The sequence below is a fragment of the Stenella coeruleoalba genome (genome assembly GCF_951394435.1).
Source record: "Stenella coeruleoalba genome assembly, chromosome: 12".
Classification (NCBI taxonomy): Eukaryota; Metazoa; Chordata; class Mammalia; order Artiodactyla; family Delphinidae; genus Stenella; species Stenella coeruleoalba.
Window position 1 is genome coordinate 30838010 of NC_137158.1, and position 25608 is coordinate 30863617.

Below are 25608 nucleotides of genomic sequence, written 5' to 3' on the forward strand. Positions count from 1 at the left end.
CTAAACCACTGGATGTATACTAATGTGCTACAATTTACCATTTGGGAAACTCTGATATAAGTCCTGCAGAGGACAGTAACAGAGCAGAAATATCAGCAGTAATCTCCAGTGACAGACTGGGGTGTTTCTGGGTCTCCTCGAAGTATTTCACACAATTGCAGATGATAGGTCTGGGTTAATAAAGGTCAGTTCAGAACTTCTGGAAGCTCAAATGTTCCCGTTATGGCCCAACCTTAATTATGAGAGGTTAAAACATTTCAGGATACAACTTTGCTGGTATTTTCATACCCGGGCCAGGGTACATCATTAATCTCATAATCATAGAGTCCAGAATGTACAGTGTACAGTGTACTTGGACCTGAATAAACTCCTTGCCCATTACTTTCAGCTTCCCAGTAGGACTCACGTTGGGCCAAAAATATCTCTCTGTGGCATTTGAGAAAGTGGCAGTTACCAAGTTTTCTGGAATTCCTTCTCATATGTCCTGAGATACACCAAAAGACCAATTGTGCAACATCTGATCTGTACAGTTTCTGAAAAATTTAAAAGTATAACTGGCTAACGTAAAAATTAATTGTAGGCAGTGTTTGATAACATTTCCTAGGCTCTCGAACTGAGAATGTTTTTCCTCTTTTGTGGACACAATGAGAAGAGTGGGAAATGTTCAACTATGAAGATTGAGTTATCTTTTTTCTTAACATTTAGATGCATAGATTTATTTTAGTTTTATTATTTAAAGGAAGAGAATACCAAGAAGAATTTAGAAGCAGGAGATTATGTGAAATATACATTAGTCTTTCCATGGAAATGGCTATTCACAGTACAATGGAGAACCTCATTCCCTGGGGAGACTTCAAAAAAAATGGTTTGTCAAATGTCTTGTAGATGTTGGTGTCCTGCTTCTGAATGCAGCCAGAAGATGCTTCTGGCAAATGAGAAGTTTTAACATTACTCATCTATAAAGTTGGCTTATGCTCTGGAGCCAAGGCACATTTTACTTCCTTGCTCCTCTGAACTTTCTGGGTTAATTAAAAACTATCATTATCACTGTTTCAGCAACTGACGTGCTATAAAAAATGAACTTTAGCAATGGATTCATTGAAAGGCAGAGAGCTATTTTAGAAATCTTAAGAGGGAATGTGCTTCTTGGACCACTAAGATCATACTAGAATCAGTTCACATTCAACAAGCCTAACCAGGTCCACAGATGTCTACCAGACTCTGTGTTTTGGAAACTTTGGGGTTTATCCTTCTGTGTGTGTGTTCCTTATTGATTCTTACCTCAGAGGTGGGAGTCATAAGGGAACCACTAAAGGGCATCTGGCATTTAGCGACTACAGCGTGGAATATTGTAGAGTCCCCAGAGTTGAAAGATACATCCTTATTCCTGCTCCCTACCACAGCAGTAGGTAGATCCTACATCCTGAAAATATTCTGAGTCTTTGCTCTTCATTGGCTAGTGGTTTTTATTTTTGAGACTTCTTTCACAGGATCTTAGAGCTAGTTCTCACTGCTTGGTAGAAGAAGATCCTAATTCTTACTTTTCCCCTTTCAAACTCAGGCTAAATGATTTCTGTTTTTGTTGACTTAAGGTTGTAGTTGTGGTAATTATGCTTTTTGTCATATAATTAAGTTGATACGAAGTCATGTTGTTACATTTCAAAATTCTGTTTTGAATATCTCTTGATACTTTTAGGAACTTAAAAAAATACAGTATTCTATTATAAATATCTATCTTTGAAATAAAAATTCCTAAGCACCCCAGGAATCTCCTTTTGATAAGAGTAAATTCAGTGTGGAAGGCTTCTCATGGTTCTAGTTCCAGATCAAATGTTTTTTCTTTTGTGAACTCTCTCTTAACTCTCCAGATAAAGAAAATTGTTCCCTCCACTGTGCTCCAAATCTATCCTTTGCACATGTTTCTATCATAGTATTTGCCACACTAAACTGTAGTTATTTCTTTATATGCTTTGTTCTCTCAGACCATGAACATCAAATTGTCCGTATCTTATTTTCTTTGTATACCTAGGGTCAAACACCCAGAGAGAAATAATAAAGGTTGAATGGATGGAAGAAAGGATGAATAAACCATTTGTGGTAAACCCTAATCAAAGGGTTTTAGTTACTTAGGTATCAAGAGAACTTTAGAATTATCAGGGTATGGAACCTAAGAACATTGCTCTATTAATATATCAGTATTTGTGACAAATTAAGGCTTTTATTTGGTTTATGTAACTCTGTATGCAAAGGAAGATGTTTGATCCTAAAGGTATACTTATTTATTTATTTATAGCAGTCTTCTTTTGAAATTCTGCCATTTTTATAATATCTTATTTTGTTAGTTGTATTAAATTTAGAGCTTTGAATGATTCTCTGATATAGAAATTAATGCTGGAATATACTGTCATCATTGTACTTAAATAGGAGATAATGTAGGGTTTGGAGCTTGAGATTTCATAGCTGGTATTTCTAGTATCAAATATATTAAAAGTTGATTACTAACCTCTGCTTTTATGTAATCCGGTAAAAATTACTTCCTTAAGGAGATACTGAAAAAAAGAACTTTGAGATATCAATTTTTAAAAATTTATTCTTACTTCTTTCTGAAAAACTAAGCCATAAACTATAATATTTTAAAATAACTTTAAGGAATTATTCAGAATCCAGGCCAGAAATAATGAGAGAAAATAATAGTTTGGGTTTTTCCTCTCCCCTACTCTTGTATTTGTATATAAGATCTTTGGCAGATTTCCAGATGGTTTTATGAGAGAATTGCCAAATAATAGGGGCTCAATCACCCATTGTAGTCATGATGTAGGCTGAAGCCTTATATTTCTTTAGGCAAACATATTACTAAAAGAGCTCATGTTTCCTTTTTGCTGATATTTTCTGTTTAAAATATGCTTTTATTTTCCACTTGGTTGGGATAATAGTTAACCAAATCATATATTTAGAGTGAAGATTGTAGGATTAAACCAAAATCATCTCCAAATATATGCAAGACAATGGATAAGCAACAAAGGGAGAAATCTTGATCTTCAAGTGCTTTCAGGGAGAGATTAAAAAAATAAGATGTAGAAAACAAGTTTATGGTTGCCAAAGGGAAGGGTGGATAAAATTAGGAGTTTGGGATTCACATATACACACTACTATATATAAAATAGATAACCAACAAGGACCTGCTGTATAGCACAGGGGACTGTACTCAGTGTTTTGCAGTGGCCTGTAAGGGAAGAAGATCTGAAAAAGAGTATATGTATAATTGAATGGCTGTGCTGTATACCTGAAAATAAAACAACATTGTAGATCAACTATACTTCAATTAAAAAAAAAGTGATGTCTAGGTTGTACTACGGAAAGATGAAAATGACCTATTATTGATGAATCTATTTTATAACCTCAGATTTGTCCTCTTTCTGGAAAATCTGTTTTTTTTTTCTTTTTTGACATTTAAAAACACTCAAATGAAATTATTATGGTAGAATCTGGAATTTACTCATGATGATTTATTCTTAGGCTCCACATGGTAATAAGGAAATTCAGGCCTATATCCACCTAGGTTCAGGTTCAGGTGAAAAAGAATATGCCTCTTTTTCAGAATAAACAGTAAAATCCGAAGACCAAGTCTCATTGGCTCTGATAAAGTCATGTGTTATTTCTGAGCCAAACCCAAGATCAGGAGAATGAGCTACTTAGACGGGCCAGACCTGAGTTATCTGACACATCCCTAGAATGGTAGTAGATTAACTTCTACAAGAAGCACATAGATTCAGAGTAGGGGCATGAATAATCCCCCGCATAGAAAGATCAGAATTATAGAATTTTCTGGGACGACTAGAGAGGCAGTAGACATTGAGTGGAAAATACAACTAATTTCTTCTACAAAGATATAATTATTTTTGCAAAGATAGTCCATAAAAATCATAGATATATAACAGTTATTATAGGCCATTACATATGTGATGTTGAATGACTGTATATAAAATACACTTCAGAAGATAGAAATACTCATTGGGAACACTTCGGAATAGACTTAGGATTTAAATGGGAAGGACATTGAATGGATACTAGGTAGATACAATGTGGAGATATTGTGCTAAGTGCTTTCATTATGCTTTTTATTCTACCATTGAAAATAGGTAGTACAGTAAATATATTATTTTTCTTTTATAGATGACAAGCTAAAGTCCAGAGAAGTCAGGCAACTTAATAATAATGGTGGTTGGTATTTATTAGTGCTTTCTATATATTAGAAAGTATGAAAAGGGCTTTATTTGGATATATTTATGTAGATCTTCATCATTATCACCATCATCATCATTATCAACTCTTATTTTAAAGATAAAGAAATGGAGAATTAGGGGCTTAACCCTGGTTAAGTTACTTAACACACATGATAAGTAGTACCCCTGGGCTTTGAACTCAGAAAGAATTGACTCATGAATCAATGGACTCAACCCATTTAGTGGGCTCAACCCACTAGACTCTTTTGAGTGATTTACTTTAGGTTACATAGCCAGTAAGAGATGGAGCTGGAAGTCCTATCTCTGACTTGTCTGACTGCCAAGCTTATGATTATTTTCTCTTTTATCTTTGTTGCTGGTAAAATTTAGACAGGAATTAAATAAGAGAGTATTTAAGTTAAAGTGTTAGGGTTGTAATGATTACAGTAAACTAATGTTCCCAAAGTAAATGATCTCAAAAGGAGTCATACAGCTAGAAAGGCAGTTAGATAGCTTAAGTGATTTGGCTATTATTGACTTCCATTTCCCATTTTGATAAGCAGAATTTCCCCTTTCATCTGTTCCTTTCCAAGTATTTACCCTAGACCCTCCACAATTCTAGACAGTTTTTGCTCTGGTTTCTACCTGAGTTTGGCCCTGCTATGTTTTTTTCTAATCCAGCTATGTCTTTTCCAATCCTTTAACCTTGGGCTCTTTATATATTCTTGGAGGACCACTAGCTAATCCAATAAACCAACATATGACAGAAGATTAATGGAAGGTTTGCCTGCTGGAAAGTATGTATATTCTCTATGGTTGCCTTAATCATCTATCCAAGGAAATGATTCTAATGGTGAGAATTTCAAACATGGGAGGAGAGAACAATCCTATGGCACAGGGTCTCACTTGGTGAAACCATCAGGCCAACCACATCAGATTTCACAGAGGTAATTGGAGCTCCCTCTATAGATTTTTAAATAATAAACCTGAATATTAGAAGTAATCCTGCTTTGCTTCCGTCAAAGTCATGAACTAAAAGTATCTTGAGAATTTTAGGAAGCAAGAGGATCTCTGTCCAAAAGGTGGCTTTTCTCTTTAAAGCTATTATCTCAGAAAATACTGTTCCATATGGCTAAATTATTCTAATTTAATTGTATTACAATTCTTTGAAAATTTCCAATCCATGTGTACTTTGTATATAACTTTGATTAGCCAGAAGATGGAACAACTTATTGCTGGACCTTGTTTTTTGTTGTAAATAAAAATGCTGATATTTTAATTTTACCATTTCATTTTTTTGTTCATTCAATGATTCTTTCTCTGAGTGGATATAGCAAAGTAAATTTAAATGGGGCTAAGCTGGTTTATAAGGGACAGTTTCTAACATAAAAGTCTTTACAATCTAGTTGAGGATATGACACACACACATGAAAAATATAACAGAAGAGAGCCATACAATTTCAATAAGTATATTTTAGCTAAAAAAAGGACCATTAAAATCTTTAATCAATTGGCTTTCACTGGGGTTTCTCAGAGCCTTCTTAGGGTTTGCTAATTTCAGTGGTGAAGTTCAGGGAGGGGAGAAGGAATGGAACCATCTGCAGAGCACTGCATACTTCTTATGCTTTAGCCACAGGCACTCTACTTTCACCTATTTTACATAAGATTTAGTTTGATCAAAGATTTGCAGGATTAAAAAATGTGAGACTCACAGGTCCAATACAATTCCTATTGTTTTACAGATGAGATAGTTGCCTGAAGCCAAGATAAATTACAGGGCTGCCCTAGTCTGAAGAACTTGGAGTTAAGGGAAGGCTTAAACTGGTTTTATTAATGTCCTGATATTGGTCTATGAATGCCAGTGTTTTAATATCAGACATAAAATGTTTTATGTAAATTATACTTTATTTTTAACATGCTTTATATGTGTGATAGACATTAAAAATGTAGAGTACTCATCTAAGATCTAAAACAATTAACATTTAATTTTTCACTCTTTTCTGGTCTCTCATGTATAAGTAGTTTTATATAACTGTAACTATACTATAGATATAAGTAGTTTTTATATAATTGTAACTATACTATAGATATATGTTTGTATTTGGTTTTTTAACCTATTTTATGGTAAGTATTTTTTCATGTTGCCATAGACTTCATATTTATAAATTTTATTTTTTGTACAATGACCTATTGAGTCAATATAGCATACTTTATGTAATCATTTGCATATTGTTAGACACTGAGGATATCTTCAATTTCTTTGCAGTTTTGTTGCTTTTGTGTATGTTTTCTCTCTTTTGGATTATTTTTCAAAATAAATTGTGAGGAGTGGTATTAATATATCAAAGTATATAAAAACTTTTGTGATTCTTGCTACATTGCTATCTGAAAGGGTTGTGTAAGTATCAGTTTACCATAGCCTCCCACCTATAGGAATTATCAATGTTTTGAAATTTTGTTAAGTTTCTTTAGGTAGTACAGCATTGATGTTTTGCTTTGTGCTTTGATTATTAGTGAAGATTATTATTATTATCATTATACCTGTGTGCAAATTATCACCTTTTGAGTGGATTGTTGGTTTATATCCTTTCCTTTTATATTTTGTGGTTCTTTTAATTTGGTTCTTTTAAGTTGTATATATTTGTATATTTTGAAATATATCTTTTTGCTAAAAATATGTTCATAGTCACCTTCTAATATTTTTAACCAGTGACTTTTACATGTTAACTCAATTTATCATTACTATTGATGCTTTTAACTCGGCTTTAACAATTAACATTAAAATGTTTCTTTTTTCTTGTTAGAAAACTGTCTTATTTTGATGAAATTGAGAGTATACTTGTAATAAAAGAATTAGTTGCACTATCTAATAAGTACAGACAATTAATTTTTTTTTTTTTTTCTGGTACGCGGGCCTCTCACTGTTGTGGCCTCTCCCGTTGCAGAGCACAGGCTCCTGACGCACAGGCAGCGACCATGGCTCACGGGCCCAGCTGCTCCGCGGCATGTGGGGTCTTCCCGGACCAGGGCACGAACCCGTGTCCCCTGCATCGGCAGGTGGACTCTCAACCACTGTGCCACCAGGGAAGCCCCAGAAAATTAATTTTTGACTAGGCAATTTGAGTAAGCAACAATAAAATTTGTAAAACTCAAATCTTTTGAACTCTGCCCTACCACTACTCATATAAAGCACATGTGTTTTCAGCTAGTTTTATTCTATTTTTACTAGCAAATTTCCTCTTTTTAAACCAATTTAGATCACTGACAATTCTAATCTTATACTTTTATCATTTATAATTCTAGTTCTCTGTCAGAATCAGTTAAAACTCCTTATTCTAATAATATCCCCCAAAGAACAATTTACCTAAATAAAATAAGCAAACAATCAAATATTCCTATGCAAATAATCACTAAGTTACATGTTTGAGTTGGTAAAGTTCAGAAGGATTCTTCTTCATTTGAGAAGGAATATTCTTTGATAAACAATGAATGCATAAACAATGCAAGCATTACCTTTTCCTTCTTTTCTTCCCTTAACCCTACAGGCAAAGAAGATGTTTTAAGAATTTGACACTCATACATATATTATCCCAGTGGCATTTCAGAGCTTCCAGAAACATTAAATCCAATTGGAATGTTCGAAACCATATTTGCTTGCCACTGCAACTGGTACAGTGAGCTAATTTTTCTGAGGTTACTGGCCCCTAACCTGAATTTCTCTTCAGCTGCTTTCATCAAACGAAGTTAGAATCTTTTCCATTGCTGTGAGGTTAATAGCATTTTCAGATTCTAATCTAGTCTCTGGAAGATTGTCTTTTTGAAAAATTAATCAATAATACTCATTTTTACATCAGTATGTCAAACAAGGCAGAGTCTACCACACCAGGCATTTCTGCCACTAACTGTCCTATCCAATAGATATTCCTACATGACAAAAGTCAATAAACTCACCATGCTTGCAGCGCTGCCATTTTTTCATGCTTTTAATTCACTCATGTATTAAAGAGAGCCTGGAAGACTCACTGGGCAAAGACATTAAATTACCCTGAAACAAATATTTTTAGGAAAAAGGCTTAAACACGTTTTCATGTCTGTGTCCTGATTTATTCTCCTTAGGGATACTAGACAGATGCTCTCTGAAGACAATTTATGTGTATTGCCACAAAATAAATAACCGATTAATGTATTTATTTCCAAAGTGACTTGGAGGCCACATCAACACAGATCTATTTAAATAAGAAATGGGAATGAGTTGTTTGAAGATTGAGTTAGATAATCATATAAAAGCACAAAGTCCAATGTCAGACACATAATAAATGCTAGATGTTAATAATAGCATTATTAATTATTATTATTTCCATTATATCAAAGAATAATTATAAAGTATAATTAGGACTCTGGATAGGGCAGTATTAAGCGTAACTGTTTCCATTGTTGGTCCCACCATGTTAATATTGAGTGTCATAATGGTAATGTAAATGCAAACCAGGAATAGGATTGTTTCTTTTTGCAAAGAGAACCAGGCTGGCTAGAAATAGATTAAACTGTTAGTATAGTTACTCATGGAAGAGATTCTTCATTAAACATACTATGGAATAGCACTTTTAGTTCAATTAAATTGACGTTGAGTCCCTACCAGGGGTAAGACACTATTCTATAGAGGTGCAAAATGTAACTTTTAGTTCCTGTCTTTTTAAGGGATTATAATGGGGTATGGGAGATAGGAATGTAAATTAATTATATTGCAGCGTGGTAAATGGAATAATATAATATGTGGGTACAGAAGAGTACAAAATAATTACTATCAGCAAGATCAGAAAAGGCTGAATGGAAGAATATCTAAGATGGACTTTGAAAGATGTAAAATTAAGTAGCAAGTTTATAACAGGTAGTATAGCTGTGAAAAAGCCTAGAGTCCAGAACCATGGTACTTGAGGGAAATTTTGGATGGTTACAGTGTTAAGTATGAGATGGAGATTAGTGAAGAGAGATGAAGCTGGAATACTAAATAGAGACCAGATTTTTGAAAGGGTTTGTAACTATGTTTTGGAATTTGAAATTAATTTCAAGGTCAGTGGGGAACCATTGAAGGGTTTGAAGCATGAGATAGACCTGACTGATCATTCTTAAATTTTATAAAGAAGACTCTTATTCTGAAGTGTGAAGAAGGAATGGTAAAGAGCTGAAAATGAAGGCAGGAATTTGTGTTCTTGACTGCATTCACTGAGATAGAGTCTTGTAAAGCCAAAAGTGATGGAAGTTCTTATTTAGCAATAGATTAATTGACCAGTGGTTTTCGGCAATAGTAATACTTTTTGTTTTCTTTTTTGTCTTTGGAGGATTACTACTGGGCTCTTAGTAAACTGGCTTCATGCTTTATTTTTATTTTCGGATTCCAGGAGAGGTGTTAGGAGGCCATTAAATGTCTGGGACAGAGATAATGAGGTTTTAGGTTCAGGCAGGGCAGAGGGTGAGGGAGGAAGACTGAAGATAGAGGCTTAGGAGGCAAGATGGATATGGTTGTGGGAGCAAGAAATCGGTGAGGGGGGGATGACAGAGGAGCAGAAATGGGTTCATGAAGTCAAATGTCCTGAGAGCAGAACACAAAAATCAACTCATTTGCAAATATAGGCAAATGACATTTTATTATAGAACTCTAAATGCCATTATGTATATAGATATTTTTATAGATAATTTTTGAGTACATATCACATAAGTGGGGCATTTAAAGACATAAGGGTGAGTGGATAATATTCAAAAGGAAACCTCTCAGTAAAAATCAGATCGCTTGCTGCTTGCCTTATTTAAAATCAAAGTATTTATTAAAATAATTATTTATATTTGCCTAACATCTCATCACACTTTCTTGGTCTGCTTAATATACTAAAATTCAGGTAATTGAAGGTATGATGTGATAATTTTTTGCCATCCTCTGACTTTCCTGATACTCACACTAATTGTTTAAAGGTATTAACATTTCTTTGTCCAGTTAAAATGTGAGTCCTGTTGCTAAATGGTATGAATTATAGGTCTATTAATTAGTAAATAATTGTATTAATATTTAAATGAAACACTTTCTGATGGAAGGAGCCAATGTCATAAAGAAAAGTAAATTCATTATATATAACAAGTAGATGAAATGGCTCCTTTTATTAGGAGAAAGAGGACTGTTCTGGAAAGGAAGAAAGGCCACTTCCTTGGCCATAAATGCTTTTCTTAGGTTTTTGGTGTTGTGTATCTGAGAGCAGATTTGAGATCTGTGAGGTGAACAGCATTACTAGAACCATTAGAGAGTGGTGGAATGCCTCATTTGCTTTGAGGCCTGTTTCTTAAACTGGGAGAATGTAGAGAGATCACTAACCCATCAAGGGGGAAATTAACCTTAGGCTAAAGAGTCCAGGGTGAAATACAGTGCATTCAATTTGGGGGTTAGACTGAACTGCTAATTGTATAACTAATATTTAGTCAGACAAAATATCAATTAAGTATTGTGGGAAAAATTTAAAACATATTTGATATTTGTTTAAACAATAATTATATTACATTTGAAATAATTTTCAAAAAAGAAATTAGTTCTGATTATAATACTAATAATATATACTTTAAAACATATAAGCCAGTGGATGCAAAGAACCAGCAGTCCAGCACAGTATCTGGAAAAGAGACTCATAGTTTCATTGAATGAATGAATGACGGTGCCTTAGTATTAGGAAATTGAGTTGTTCTGGCTGCTGAGACTACAGCACTGAGCACTACTCCCACCTAGTGGCAATCTACCTGGAGTGCATGGGTAATTAAAAAGGCAGTGAAAACAGGCCCCTCTGGAAGGGAATTATATGTACTTTGACCTCTTGCAGAGTGACCTCTTACATACATTAAATTATACGTTCAGTATTATTGAACTTACTGAGGGAAACAACCCTGTAAAACCCAATTCCCAATTTTCTTTGAAAATGTAGTTGAAGATTTTGTTCATGATTTTTATGAGTCAGTGCAGCTTAATTGAAGCTGTTATAGGCTTTTATTTAAGAAAATTGTGCCTGGAAATGAAAAAGAAATAGACCATTTATAGATTAGAAATATAAATTGCTAATAAACACGAACATATTTTCAGCCTCATTAGTAGCAAATAAATACACATTAATATTATTTATCCCTATCAAAATAGCAGATTACAAAAAACAATACTCTGCTGGGAAGGAAGAAATGAGGGAGGTATACTCAGTAATTGTTAGTGGGAGAGTAAGTTGAAACAATCATTTTTTTAACTTAATTTTTTAACTTTTTATTAGCAAATAATTTTAAGCTTATAGAAAAGCTCCAGGAATGTGATTTGTACAAAAAACAGTTACATAACTTTTACCTAGACCCATCTATTGTTGATATTCTACCCAATAGGCTTTAAAATTGTTTTGTGGAACTATTTGAGGCTAATGTACGTAGATCATGACCCTTTAGAGCTGAACACTTCAAAGTGTATTTCCTAAGAATAGCGATGTTCTCTTACATATCCACAATACAGTTATCAGCTTTAGTGAATTTAATATTGATGTGATCATTTTATCTAACTTAACATTCATTTTATAATTTTCTCCATTGGCTCAATAGTCTTCTTCTTCCCCTTCAGTACAGGATCCTCCAGTTAAGATCAGGTATTACATTTAGTTCTCATGTCTCGTTAGCGTCCTTTAATCTGGAATATTTCCACAGACTTACTTTGTCTTTTATAACCTTGACATCTTTGAAGAATATAGACTGTCCTCTTTTCTTTTATAGAACATTCCTTATTTTGTGTGTCTATCTAATGATCCTCATTATTAGATTCTACTTATATTCTCAGTTGAGATGTCTTTTTTGTGATGTGTACTTCTCAGATTATCACATCTGAAGGCACATGATGTCTGTCTGACCCTCACTGGTAATGTTAATTTTGTTTACCTGTGAAGAGTGGTCTGATTTCTTCATTGCATTAATTATTATTATTATTTTCTGTGGAGAAACACTTTAAGACCACACAAGTATTCTGCTTCTCATAAAAATCCCTCTGAAATTTAGCATCCATTGGTGGTTCTGCCTGTTTTGATCTTTATCATGACGGTTGTAAAATGCTAATTTTCAATTCTCGGTACTGCCTAGATTTGACCAGTGGAAGCTCCTGCAAGATGGGTTTTTTTCTAGATAACAAAAGAAGAAAAAATACATATGTAAATATATACAAACTTTTGTACTTTTAAAAAAATGTAGCAATATTTTCTGGAAATCATTCCATATCAGTTCATAGTGATCTTCCTCATTCTTTTGTATAGCCACATTGCACTCCATTTGGAACAATTGTTTCTAATAGGAAAGCATATGAAGAATCTTAAAAATGTTTATATTCGTTGGCCAAGTAACTGCAAATTTGGGGATGTCTCCAAAGGAAATTCTCAGATATGCATATAAAGGTTAATGTACAAAGGTGTTCAATAAAGCATTATTTATAATAGTAAAACTTTAGAAATAATGTGAATCACTTATATTAAAAGAATGGTTAATATACTATATCCACATAATGAAACTTTATGCAGTCATTAAAAAACATTATGCCTTAATTTAATATCATGTTAACTAGAACAAACAGATCTCAAAGTTATATACTTTGATCTCATTCATTTAAAAATGTACTGAAAAGAGATTGGCAGGAAATATATTGCAATGATTAAAAAATGGCTGCTTCTGAGGGTAAGGTTTCGGATGTTTAATTTTTCCTTCTTTTTTATATTTTTTGTACTTTTCAAATTATATTCAGTGAACATACAATCTTATTATTTTCATAAATATTGAAATCAGTAATCTAGTATTATAAGAATCTTTTCTCCCTTAGGAATTGGACTTTTCTTCACTGGGGATTATTATAGGTCTTTATTATATTGTATATTGTATAGATATTTCTCTTTTTGCTCTGGGTGCTAGGAACTAAGTCTAAAGGTCAATCATGACACCTTATAAAACTTGAGTTCTCTTTTCCCCCTTTCTTGATTTTTTAATGTCTGTTTTCTTAACCTTATTATGATGTCTTCTGCTGCAAACTGTCTTAAATCCTTTTTAAAAAGAGGTGGAAGTACAATTAAATAGAATGTAATGGAATTCCTGCACAACAATTGTCCAAAATCTTCTGAAATAGATATTATGGATGCATTAGAGATTTAGTTTGAATATTTAAAATATTTTGTTGCATACCACAGCAGTCAAATTCTAGACCTCTCTGATGGTCAGCTGGTGGGGGTGGGGAGGAATTTACCCAGATTGCTCTGTTTTCCAGACAAATTAAAAAGAGAGAGAAAGGAAAAATAAAATCCATGATGTTGCGTTGACACTGTGGAAAATGTACTAAAAAGCAGCTTAAAATTTTACCTTAAAAAGTTGTGTAATATTTTTGGAATAGTAAATGTCCCCTGTCAAGACATAATCGACTTCCCTTTGGTACTGTTCTCATTGTCCAACTCTGCTAATGTTAAACATGTGCTTGCTCACCTGCTCTACTTTTCCCTGTCTAGTATTTAGGAATTATCTAACTCAAATCTTCCATGTTCTCATTTAAGCCAGTTCTTTGTGGCATTGGCCTCCAAGGACAGGTAGAACAACTGTCTGGTTTCCATGTGTTCTTTCATAAAAATGAAGACAACTGTTAAACCCAGCTCCTCTTTCCCTGTCCCACTGTTTTTCAGAATACATTCAAATGAAAGATAATGGATCCTTTTACTTAATTGTAGGGAAATAAGCACCAGCTAAACGTGGTAGGGCTTGTAGGACCTTGAGAAATCATTGAGTTTATTCCCCCATATCCACACAATTTCTGATAAAAGAGGATGTCACCTTTACTTAAAAAAAAAAAGAAAAGGAAAAACATTCTTCAATTTAATTTTAGGGTAATCATTTATTTGAGAACTCTTGCAACAAGACCCTTCTCACCCCTCAATCAAACCAAACCTTTATGCTTTAACTTGGGCCTTTGTTCTCAGCGGAGACAAAAAGAAGCAGAATTTATGTTGCTGAATTTACCTGACAACTCTCATTAAGTTTCTTTTGATTTTTCTGTTTTCTAGGTTTAAAAGCCTAGCCTTTTAAACTTTTTCTGCAGATATTATTTTCCAACCAGCTAACCATATTTGTAGCTTGCCTATGAATCATTTCCAAATTGTTCACATTATTCCTCTACTATGCATTTAAAACAAGACCCTGTACTATAAGCATCAAGCCAGGATGGTAAATAAACAAAAATATCTTCTCACATATTCTGTGCTCTTTCTGTTACTCAGTTTGCTTCTGAGCTTGGTTTTATGAAAATGCTACTTTATTACAGATTTCTGTTAAGTGTGCTAATCAACCGAAGATTACTAAAGATCGTTGTGTAGACTAGTAACCATTATCTAGCATCAGAAGGGGAATAACCATATTTGTTTGGCTAATCATTATATCCATAGTGCCTGACACACAGAAGGAATTTAATATTTGCAGACTGGGTGAAAATTTATGCAGCATTTCATTATTTGTAATACAATCTTTTAAAAGAGCATTTCATTTAATTTTCAAAGCTATTTGTAAGGTAGCTATTACAAACTGTGGGGACTAGACTTTAAGATAATCTGCCAAAGGCTGCACCTAACCAAGAAGTAGTGGAGCCAGTGCTTTACCTACCACACTGTTCTGTGTAGTGGTGGCACTGTGACTTGGAAGGTGGAATAGTCTCAAGCTACAGAGCGGCCAGGTCACACTGAGTGTCTGTGTAACAGGTCAGGTCAATGGGACTTCAGAATATGGTGTGGAACCTTAAGGTAAAATTATCTTCCTGTGTATGTTGGCTTCTTGGAATAAACTGGTGTCTTTGAGCTTCAGTTTCCTCATCTGCATAGTGAAGAAAATTGTGATACCTATTAACTAATTCACAGAGCTGATGTCATGAGCATAAGGATACAGAGAGTGCATGAGTTTGAAAGCACTATGGAGACTGTAAAGTGCAATGCCTGTGCAGTGTGGTGACACTGGTATAATTACATCCCTTAGTATGTGGCTAGCCCACGGTTTCCCAGAGAAATGCTCCTCTCACTGACAGGAGGTACTCAGTATACCTGATCAACAAATATGATCTAAACTATATTTCTGGTTTTAAATTGATTTCTGTGCTTGGCTCCTCTGTCTTACAGGCTGTCACTATCATCACCAAAACACCTAAACAACTCCTTACCCCCACCCCACCATCCCTATCCATTAAAATGAGAAGACAGAAGACTTGCACTGCTTTTGGTAAAGTACCTGTGAGACCATGGACTTTTAATATAATTACCATATTTAGTAGATATTTGCTAATGCTAGTGCATTCAGTGTTGTTTGTTTCCAAGTATATTTCAAGGTGTCAGTTATTATCTATAAATTTCTAAACAGTTTAGATCTTTTTTCTACATGGATAACTCAGTGTAGCAACAGCACTGAGGAAATTAATTCTGAGGTTCATTACCTGGTGACAGGAAGAATTGTGGAGTTTGGTGGAGGCTTTAATTATTCTTGGCAGGGAAATCCAACCTATTGAGTTTGGGAGCATCTTTACAGATGCTGCTTGGTGTCGTAATATATGATGATGGCTGTTGCTGCTGTGCTTTTTTGTATTTTAGGTAAATCTTTAATGTTTGCATTTGTACCTTCAGGCAGTTTAATCCTGAAATATTTACATATTCATAAGTAAAAAAAGCCACAAAAATAAGAAAAGTTTTAAAAATGTATATATATATAATATATGTATATATACACACACATACAAATAAACTCCCTTTCAAATAAAACCTAAATAAAAATAACAGCAAACCAGAAATTTTTAAAATGACCTTTTATAGGCTAATCTGGAGAGTTACCTTTTCCTATTATTAGGATTATTTATTTATTTTTAACATTATGGGGTTGAATTTTTAGAAGTGTGTACTCCCCTGTGATCTCAAAACTGGCTAGCAAGCCACTGTTTCTGAGTCATGTCTCTCAGTTGTGTTGGAGTAGAAATGATGTTTGAGAAAAAATGATTTCAGGTAAATATAAGGGTACTGTTTCATCAAAATGCAGTCTGTTTTTCCAGGATGCCAAAAGGAGAGAGGAAAAAAATGTGGAAAGCATATTGTGAATAAAAAAGTAGCTTTAGGTGGAATATATACATTTAAAAGAATTGTAACTAAAGAAAACTTTGAGGGGATTATGCTAAGTGAAATAAGTCAGACAAGGACAAATATATGATCTCACATATGGAATCTAAAGAAAAACTAAAAAAAAAAAACCTGAGCTAATAGATACAGATAACAGATTGGTGGTTGTTAGAGGTAAGGGGTAGGAGTCGGGCGAGATTGGTGAAGAGGATCAAAAGTACGAACTTCCAGTTATAAAACAAATGAGTCATGGGTGACTACAGTTAATAATACCATACTCTGTATTTGAAAGTTACTAAGAGAATAGATCGTGAAAGTTCTCCACAAGAAAAAAAAAAGATTTTTATAACCATGTATGGTAATGATATTAATTTTATTGTGGTGATATATAAAAATCATAATCATCAAATCATTATGTTGTACACCTAAAACCAATATAATGTTACATCTCAATTATGCCTTAATAAAAAAAGAAAACTTTGACTTAAAGAACAATACTATTTATATCTTCAGTAAAAAGTTCTATTCAAATTTCTAAATATTTTAGATACTCCAGTTAACGATTAGGATAAAATTTTCTTCTATATTTTCTTGAAAGAGAACTTGTTTAAACAAAGCAGTGGTTGAAATAATGTTGTAAGGGAATAGTTAAAAAACTTATAAAAATTTTTAGAAGTATTTAGTTATGAAAAAACAAGAAAATGGCAATGTTTGTGCAGTTAGCACAGACTGTCTTCATATATAATAGATATGCTACATTAAGGCAAATATTTCCCATATATACACATATTATATGTATATTACATATATGTATATTTACTTATTCTTTGTTTTCTAATAGAGTACATTGAAGTCTAAAAAGATTTAAAAGCTTAGTGATTCTACAAATAAAGGAATTAAATGATTTATTGAGCCTTAACAAAATATCATCTACCTTGGAAATAAACTGCACAACTTCAATTTAAACGTCAAACACTGTGTATGGCCCTTGGCAATATCTTTGATGAGCAGAATCTTTAATTGAGGTTCAGTAAGGAAACATACTGTTCTACTTTTGACTCACAATGCCTATGAAATCAGTCTGCAGAAGTGCTGGCTATGACCCAAGACTTTTCATTGAACTGCCAGTTCCTGTGTGAGAGGTCCTTATATTTGCCCTTTAATATCCTGGGGTTTAAAGAAGGACAGAGAAAATCTGACTTAATCACCAGGCCTGCAGCAGGGCCACAAATCAGAAGAGCCGATCTTTCTCAGCTGCTGTACTGTTCACAGTTCCTTCTGAGATGTGTACGTTCTCAGAGGTGTTTTCTTCAGTATCAGGTAGGGATCTCATTGAGCACCTACTGTCCTTTTCCTCTAGCATCTTCTTCAACTCAGAAAATGCTTTGGCTTGGCAACTAATCTGCTTCCCCTCATCACCTTCATATCATGCAAAAAGAAAAAAAATACTTCTTAATATTCTTTGACCAAAAGAATCATGATGAAAGAATCTTCAGTAACTGTTCTTCACTACAGGGTGCGTGCAGGCTTTCTTCTGAGAGTCATGATTCCCATGAATAGTCACAAACAGATTAACCATGTTTTCAGTGTTCACTGAAGTTCTACCCATCACTTGGTGAATGAGTTTTTCATTATTGGAACACTCACTTATGGTGGGTTTACCAGTGCCTAAGATCTGACTCCCTGTTGGGCTGCTGCGTTCTACACTCTGTCCTATAATTTATTCTAAACTTCTATTTTCAGACAACAGTCACATTATAAGAATTTGTATTTTTATTCTATTATATTATCTAGCAGATAAACTTTTCCTGATGGCCAATATACACAAGGAAGCAAAGTTAAAATAAATAAATCAGTCACCTCAAAGTATTACTGTACTTGCAATAGTAAGTTGAGAGCAACAAAATTGGACACTGAGTGTGATGGAGATCTAGGTTTACTTGCCATCCAAACAGCTCACTCTTCCTTGCCTGAGGTCAGACCCTTGCCTCTGTAAATCATGAATGACTTCATATTCTGGATCTATAGGGTTGCTGGTAGATTGTTGAATCCACCATGAAGGATAGATATTGGTAGGTCCAGTTCCAGGTATTAACATGTTCTGCGTACTAATGAAATAGTATTTCAAACTTTTTACAAAATTTCATTCAATTATTGATTTAATTTAGTAATTATTGACATTAAATTCCTATGTGGTAGAGGAAATACTTGAGTTGTAAGTGCCATTGGTTTGTATGCAATTAAACCTACCTTTTCTTTTTTCTTTTTTTTTAAACATCTTTATTGGGGTATAATTTCTTTACATTGTTGTGATAGTTTCTGCTGTACGACAAAGTGAATCAAATATATGTATACATATATCCTCATATCCCCACTCTCTTGCGTCTCCCTCCACCCTCCGTATACCACCCCTCTAGGTGGTCACAAAACACCGAGCTGATCTCCCTGGGCTATGTAGCTGCTTCCCACTAGCTATCTGTTTTACATTTGGTAGTGTATATATGTCAATGCTACTCTCTCACTGTGCCCCAGCTTACCCTTCCCCCTCCCCATGTCCTCAAGTCCATTATCTACGTCTGCATCTTTATTCCTGTCCTGCACCTAGGTTCATCAGACCTTTTTTTTTTTTAATTCCATATATATGTGTTAGCATACGGTATTTGTTTTTCTCTTTCTGACTTACATCACTCTGTATGACAGACTCTAGATCCATCCACCTAACTACAAAAAACTCAGTTTCGTTTCTCTTTATGGCTAAGTAATATTCCATTGTACATATGTGCCACATCTTCTTTATCCATTCATCTGTCAGTGGACAATTAGGTTGCTTCCATGTCCTGTCTGTTGTAAATAGTGCTGCAATGAATATCGTGGTACATGACTCTTTCTGATGAATATCGTGGTACATGACTCTTTCTGAATTATGGTTTTCTCAGGGTATATGCCCAGTAGTGGGATTGTGTCATATGGTAGTTCTAGAACCTCCATACCGTTCTCCATAGTGGCTGTATCAATTTACATTCCCGTCAACAGTGCAAGAGTGTTCCCTTTTCTCCACACCCTCTCCAGCATTTATTGTTTGTAGATTTTTTGATGATGGCATTCTGACCAGTGTGAAGTCTTACCTCATTGTAGTTTTGATTTGCATTTCTCTAATGATTAGTGATGTTGAGCATCCTTTCATGTGTTTGTTGGCAATCTGTATATCTTCTTTGGAGAAATGTCTATTTAGGTCTTCTGCCCATTTTTGGATTGGGTTGTTTGCTTTTTTGTTATTGAGCTGCATGAACTGCGTGAATATTTTGGAGATTAATCCTTTGTCAGTTGCTTCGTTTACAAAGATTTTCTCCCATTCTGAGGGTTGTATTTTTGTCTTCTTCATGGTTTCCTTTGCTGTGCAAATGCTTTTAAGTTTCATTAGGTCCCATTTGTTTATTTTTGTTTTTATAATCCATTTCTCTAGGAGGTGGGTCAAAAAAGATCTTGCTGTGATTTCTGTCATGGATTGTTCTGCCTGTGTTTTCATCTAACAGTTTTATAGTGTCTGGCCTTACATTTAGGTCTCTAATCCATTTTGAGTTTATTTTTGTGTATGGTGTTCTAATTTCATTCCTTTACATGTAGCTGTCCAGTTTTCCCAGCACCACTTATTGAAGAGGCTGTCTATTCTATATTGTATATTCTTGCCTCCTCTATCAAAGATAAGGTGACCACGTGTGTGTGGGTTTATCTCTGGGCTTCCTATCCTGTTCCGTTGATCTATATTTCTGTTTTTGTGCCAGTACCATGCTGTCTTGATTACTGTAGTTTGTAGTATAGTCTGAAGTCAGGGAGCCTGATTCCCCCAGCTCCGTTTTTCTTTCTCAAGATTGCTTTGGCTATTCGGGGTCTTTTTTGTTTCCATACAAATTGTGAAATTTTTTGTTCTAGTTCTGTGATAAATGCCAGTGGTAGTTTGATAGGGATTGCATTGAATCTCTAGGTTGCTTTGGGTAGTATAGTCATTTTCACAATGTTGATTCTTCCAATCCAAGAACATGGTTTATTTCTCCATCTGTTTGTATCATCTTTAATTTCTCTCATCAGTGTCTTATAGTTTTCTGCATACAGGTCTTTTGTCTCCTTAGGTAGGTTTATTTCTAGGTATTTTATTCTTTTTGTTGCAGTGGTAAATGGGATGTTTCCTTAATTTCTTTTTCAGATTTTTCATCATTAGTGTATATAAATGCAAGAGATTTCTGTGCATTAAGTTTGTATCCTGCTACAAATTTAGGATTCTCTGTGTATAGTATCATGTCATCTGAAAACAATGACAGCTTTACTTCTTCTTTTCCAATTTGGATTCCTTTTATTTCTTTTACTTCTCTTATTGCTATGGCTAAAACTTCCAAAACTATGTTGAGTAATAGTGGTGAGAGTGGGCAACCTTGTCTTGTTCCTGATCTTAGAGGAAATGGTTTTATTTTTTCACCATTGAGAACGATGTTGGCTGTGGGTTTCTCATATATTGCCTTTATTATGTTGACATAAGTTCTCTCTGTGCCTACTTTCTGGTGGGTTTTTATCATAAATGGGTTTTGAATTTTGTCGAAAGCTTTTTCTGCATCTGTTGAGATTATCGTATGTTTTTTCTCCTTCAATTTGTTAATATGGTGTATCACATTGATTGATTTGCATACATTGAAGAATCGTTGCATTCCTGGGATAAACCCCACTTGATCATGGCGTATGATCCTTTTAATGTGCTGTTGGATTCTGTTAGCTGGTTTTTGTTGAGGATTTTTACATCTATGTTCATCAGTGATATTGGCCTGTATTTTTCTTTTTTTGTGACCTCTTTGTCTGGTTTTGGTATCAGGGTGATGGTGGCCTCGTAGAATGAGTTTGGGAGTGTTCCTCCCTCCGCTATATTTTGGAAGAGTTTGAGAAGGATAGGTGTTAGCTCTTCACTAAATGTTTGATAGAATTTGCCTGTGAAGCCACCTGGTCTTAGGCTTTTGTTTGTTGGAAGATTTTAAATCACAGTTTCAATTTCAGTGCTTGTTATTGGTCCGTTTATATTTTCTCTTTCTTCCTGGTTCAGTCTCTGAAGGTTGTGCTTTTCTATGAATTTGTCCATTTCTTCCAGGTTGTCCCTTTTATTGGCATATGGTTGCTCATAGTAATCCCTCATGATTCTGTGTATTTCTGCAGTGTCAGTTGTTACTTCTCCTTTTTTACTTCTAATTCTGTTGAGTTGAGTATTCTCCCTTTTTTTCTTGATGAGTCTGGCTAGTGGTTTATCAATTTTGCTTATCTTCTCAAAGAACCAGCTTTTCGCTTTTTTGACCTTTGTTATCGTTTCCTTCATTTCTTTTTCATTTCTTTCTGATTTGATCTTTATGATTTCTTTCCTTCTGCTAACTGGGTTTTTTTCCTTCATTCTCTAATTGCTTTTGGTGGAAGGTTAGGTTGTTTATTTGGGATTTTTTGTTCATTTGTTTCTTGAGGTAGGATTGTATTGTTGTAACTTCCCTCTTAGAACTGCTTTTGCTGCATCCCAAAGGTTTTGGGTCGTTGTGTTTTCATTGTCGTTTGTTTCTAGGTATTTTTTGATTTCCGCTTTGATTTCTTCAGTGATCTCTTGGTTATTTAGTAGTGTATTGTTTAGCCTCCATGTGTTTGTATTTTTTACAGTTTTTTTCCTGTAATTGATATCTAGTCTCATAGCGTTGTGGTCGGAAAAGATACTTGATATGATTTCAATTTTCTTAAATTTACTGAGGCTTGATTTGTGACCCAAGATATGATCTATCCTGGAGAATGTTCCATGAGCACTTGAGAAGAAAGTGTATTCTGCTGTTTTTGGATGGAATGTCCTATAAATGCCAATTAAGTCCATCTTGTTTAATGTATCATTTAAAGCTTGTGTTTCCTTATTTGTTTTCATTTTGGATAATCTGTCCATTGGTGAAAGTGGGTGTTAAAGTCCCCTACTATTATAAACTGTTAGTTTTGATTTTCCCTTTTATGGCTGTTAGCATTTGCCTTATGTATTGAGTTGCTCCTATGTTGACTGCATAAATATTTACAATTGTTATATCTTCTTCTTGGATTGATCCCTTGATCATATGCAGTATCCTTCTTTGTCTCTTGTAATAGTCTTTATTTTAAAGTCTATTTTGTCTGATATGAGAATTGCTACTCCAACTTTCTTTTGATTTCCATTTGCATGGAATGGAAATCATTTTTCCATCCCCTCACTTTCAGTCTGTATTTGTCCCTAGGTCTGAAGTGGGTCTCTTCAGCATATATAAGGGTCTTGTTTTTGTATCCATTCAGCCAGTCTGTGTCTTTTGGTTGGATCATTTAATCCATTTATTTTTAAGGTAATTATCTGTATGTCTGTTCCTATTACCATTCTCTTAATTGTTTGGGGTTTTTTTTGTAGGTCTTTTCTTTCTCTTGTGTCTCCCGCCTAGAGAAGTTCCTTTAGTATTTGTTGTAAAGTTGGTTTAGTGGTGCTGAATACTCTTAATTTTTGCTTTTCTGTAAAGCTTTTGGTTTCTCTTTCAAATCTGAATGAGATCCTTGCCGGGTAGAGTCATATTGGTTGTAGGTTTTTCCCTTTCATCACTTTAAATATGTCCTTCCACTCCTTTCTGGCTTGCAGAGTTTCTGCTGAAAGATCAGCTTTTAACCTTATGGGGATTCACTTGCATGTTGTTTGTTGCTTTTCCCTTGCTGCTTTTAATATTTTTTCATTATATTTAATTTCTGATAGTTTGATTAATATGTATCTTGAGGTGTTTCTCCTTGGATTTATCATGATAAAGGGCAGATTTATCTCTGCTCTTGCTGGAGTTGATTCTTTCCTTTCCCATGTTAGGGAAGTTTCCAGCTCTAATCTCTTTAAATATTTTCTCAGTCCTTTCTTTTTCTGTTTTTCTTCTGGGACCCTTATAATTCAAATGTTGGTGTGTTTAATGTTGTCTCAGAGGTCTCTGAGACTGTCCTTAATTCTTTTCATTCTTTTTTCTTTATTCTGCTCTGCGGTAGTTATTTCCACTATTTTATCTTCCAGGTCACTTATCAGTTCTTATGCCTCAGTTATTCTGCTATTGATTCCTTCTAGAGAATTTTTAATTTCATTTATTGTGTTGATCATTATTGTTTGTTTGCTCTTTAGTTCTTTTAGGTCCTTGTTAAACGTTTCTTTTATCTTCTCCGTTCTATTTCTGACATTTTGGATCATCTTTACTATCATTGCTCTGAATTCTTTTTCAGGTAGACTGCCTGTTTCCTCTTCATTTGTTTGGTCTAGTGGGTTTATAGCTTGCTCATTAATCTGCTGCATATTTCTCTGTCGTCTCATTTTGCTTAGCTTACTGTGTTTGGGGTCTCCTTTTCACAGGCTACAGATTTGTAATTCTTGTTGTTTCTGGTGTCTGCCCACAGTGCGTGAGGTTGGTTCAGTGGCTTGTGTAGGCTTCCTGGTAAAGGGGACTGGTGCCTGTGTTCTGGTGGGTGGGGCTGGATCTTGTCTTTCTGGTGTGCAGGGCTGTGTCCGGTGGTGTGTTTTGGGGTGTCTGTGAACTTAGTATGATTTTAGGCAGTCTCTCTGCTAATGGGTGGGGTTGTGTTCCTGTCTTGCTAGTTGATTGGTATGGGGCGTCCAGCACTGGAGCTTGCTGGCCGTTGGGTGGAGCTGGGTCTTAGTGTTGAGACCAAAATCTCTAGGAGAGCTCTCGCCGATTGATATTACGTGGAGCTGGGAGGCCTCTGGTGGTCCAGTGTCCTGAACTCAGCTCTTCCACCTCAGAGGCTCAGGCCTCACACAAATCTGGAGCACCAAGACCCTGCCAGCGCCACAGCTCAGAAGAAAAGGGAGAAAAAAATAAAGAAAAAAAAATTGTTAAAATAAAAAAAAAAGTAATGAAAAAAAAGGAGAGAACAACCAAATCAATAAATAAATCCACCAATGATAACAAGTGCTAAAAACCATACTAAGATAAACATAAAATTCAGAAACAAGTCGGTTGCAGATAGCAAATCCCAGGTCTACAGTTGCTCCCGAAGTCCACTGCCTCAATTTTGGATTGGTTCATTGTCTATTCACGTGTTCCTCAAGTTGATTGTGGGGATTTAATCCCCTGCTCCTGAAGCTGCACGGAGAAATTTCCCTTTCTCTTCTTTGTTCGCACAACTCTTGGGGTTTAGCTTTGGTTATGGCCCTACCTCTTCCTGTAGGTTGCCCTCAGCCTTCTGTTCCCTCCCAGACAGGATGGGGTTAAAGGAGCTGCTGATTAGGGGGCTCTGGCTCACTCATGCTGGGGGTAGGAGGGGTACAGTAGTTATAATTTTTTTTTTTTTTTTTGGGGTATGCAGGCCTCTCACTGTCACGGCCTCTCCTGTTGAGGAGCACAGGCTCCGGACACGCAGGCTCAGCGGCCATGGCTCATGGGCCCAGCCGCTCCGCAGCATGTGGGATCTTCCTGGACCGGGGCACGAACCCGTGTCACCTGCATCGGCAGGCGGACTCCCAACCACTGCGCCACCAGGGAAGCCCACAGTAGTTATAATTGGAATGCTGTGTAAGCCTGCCGCAGCAGAGGCTGGCGTGACATTGCCACAGCCTGAGGCACACCGTGTGCTCTCCCGGGGAAGTTGTTCCTGCATCACAGGAGCCTAGCAGTGGCAGGCTGCACAGGCTTCTTGGGGGGAGTCCCTTGGTGGCTGCAGTAGCAGTGTTAGCGTTTCATGCCCGTCTCTGGTGTCTGAGCTGATAGCTGCAGCTCGTGCCCATCTCTGGAGCTTCTTTAGGCACTTCTTGGCCTCCTGTGGGCAGACAGGGAAGGAATCCCCTCTCCCCGTGCACCCCAAAACGATGGTTTCTTGCCTCTTATGCAAGTCCAGACTTTTTCCCAAACTCCCTCCCGGCTAGCTGTGGCACACTAGCACCTTCAGCCTGTGTTCACGCAGCCAACCCCAGTCCTCTACCTGGGATCTGACTTCCGAAGCCTGAGCCTCAGCTCCCAGCCCCCACCCGTCCCGGCAGGTGAGTAGACAAGCCTCTCGGTCTGATGAGTGCTGGTTGGCACCAATCCTCTGTGTGGGACTCTCTCTGCTTTGCCCTCTGCACCCTTGTTGCTGTGCTCTCTTCCGTGGCTCCGAAGCTTCCCCCCACCACCACCCGCTGTCTCCGCCAGTGAAGGGGCTTCCTAGTGCATGGAAACATTTCC

General features: G+C 35.6%; 1 protein-coding gene across 16 annotated transcripts in view; it reads left to right on the plus strand.

The window, feature by feature from the left end:
* The window catches only part of LOC307195594 (uncharacterized protein), a 920801-nt gene that overhangs the window by 87498 nt on the left and 807695 nt on the right, over nucleotides 1-25608 (plus strand). The window contains exon 4 of one of the 16 annotated variants that reach the window (XR_013830873.1): nucleotides 15407-15506. The exons of the other annotated variants lie outside the window; for them this stretch is intronic. The gene's annotated coding sequence lies outside the window, so the exon portion shown is untranslated. The remainder of the gene's footprint in view (nucleotides 1-15406; nucleotides 15507-25608) is intronic. 16 annotated transcript variants of the gene reach the window in all.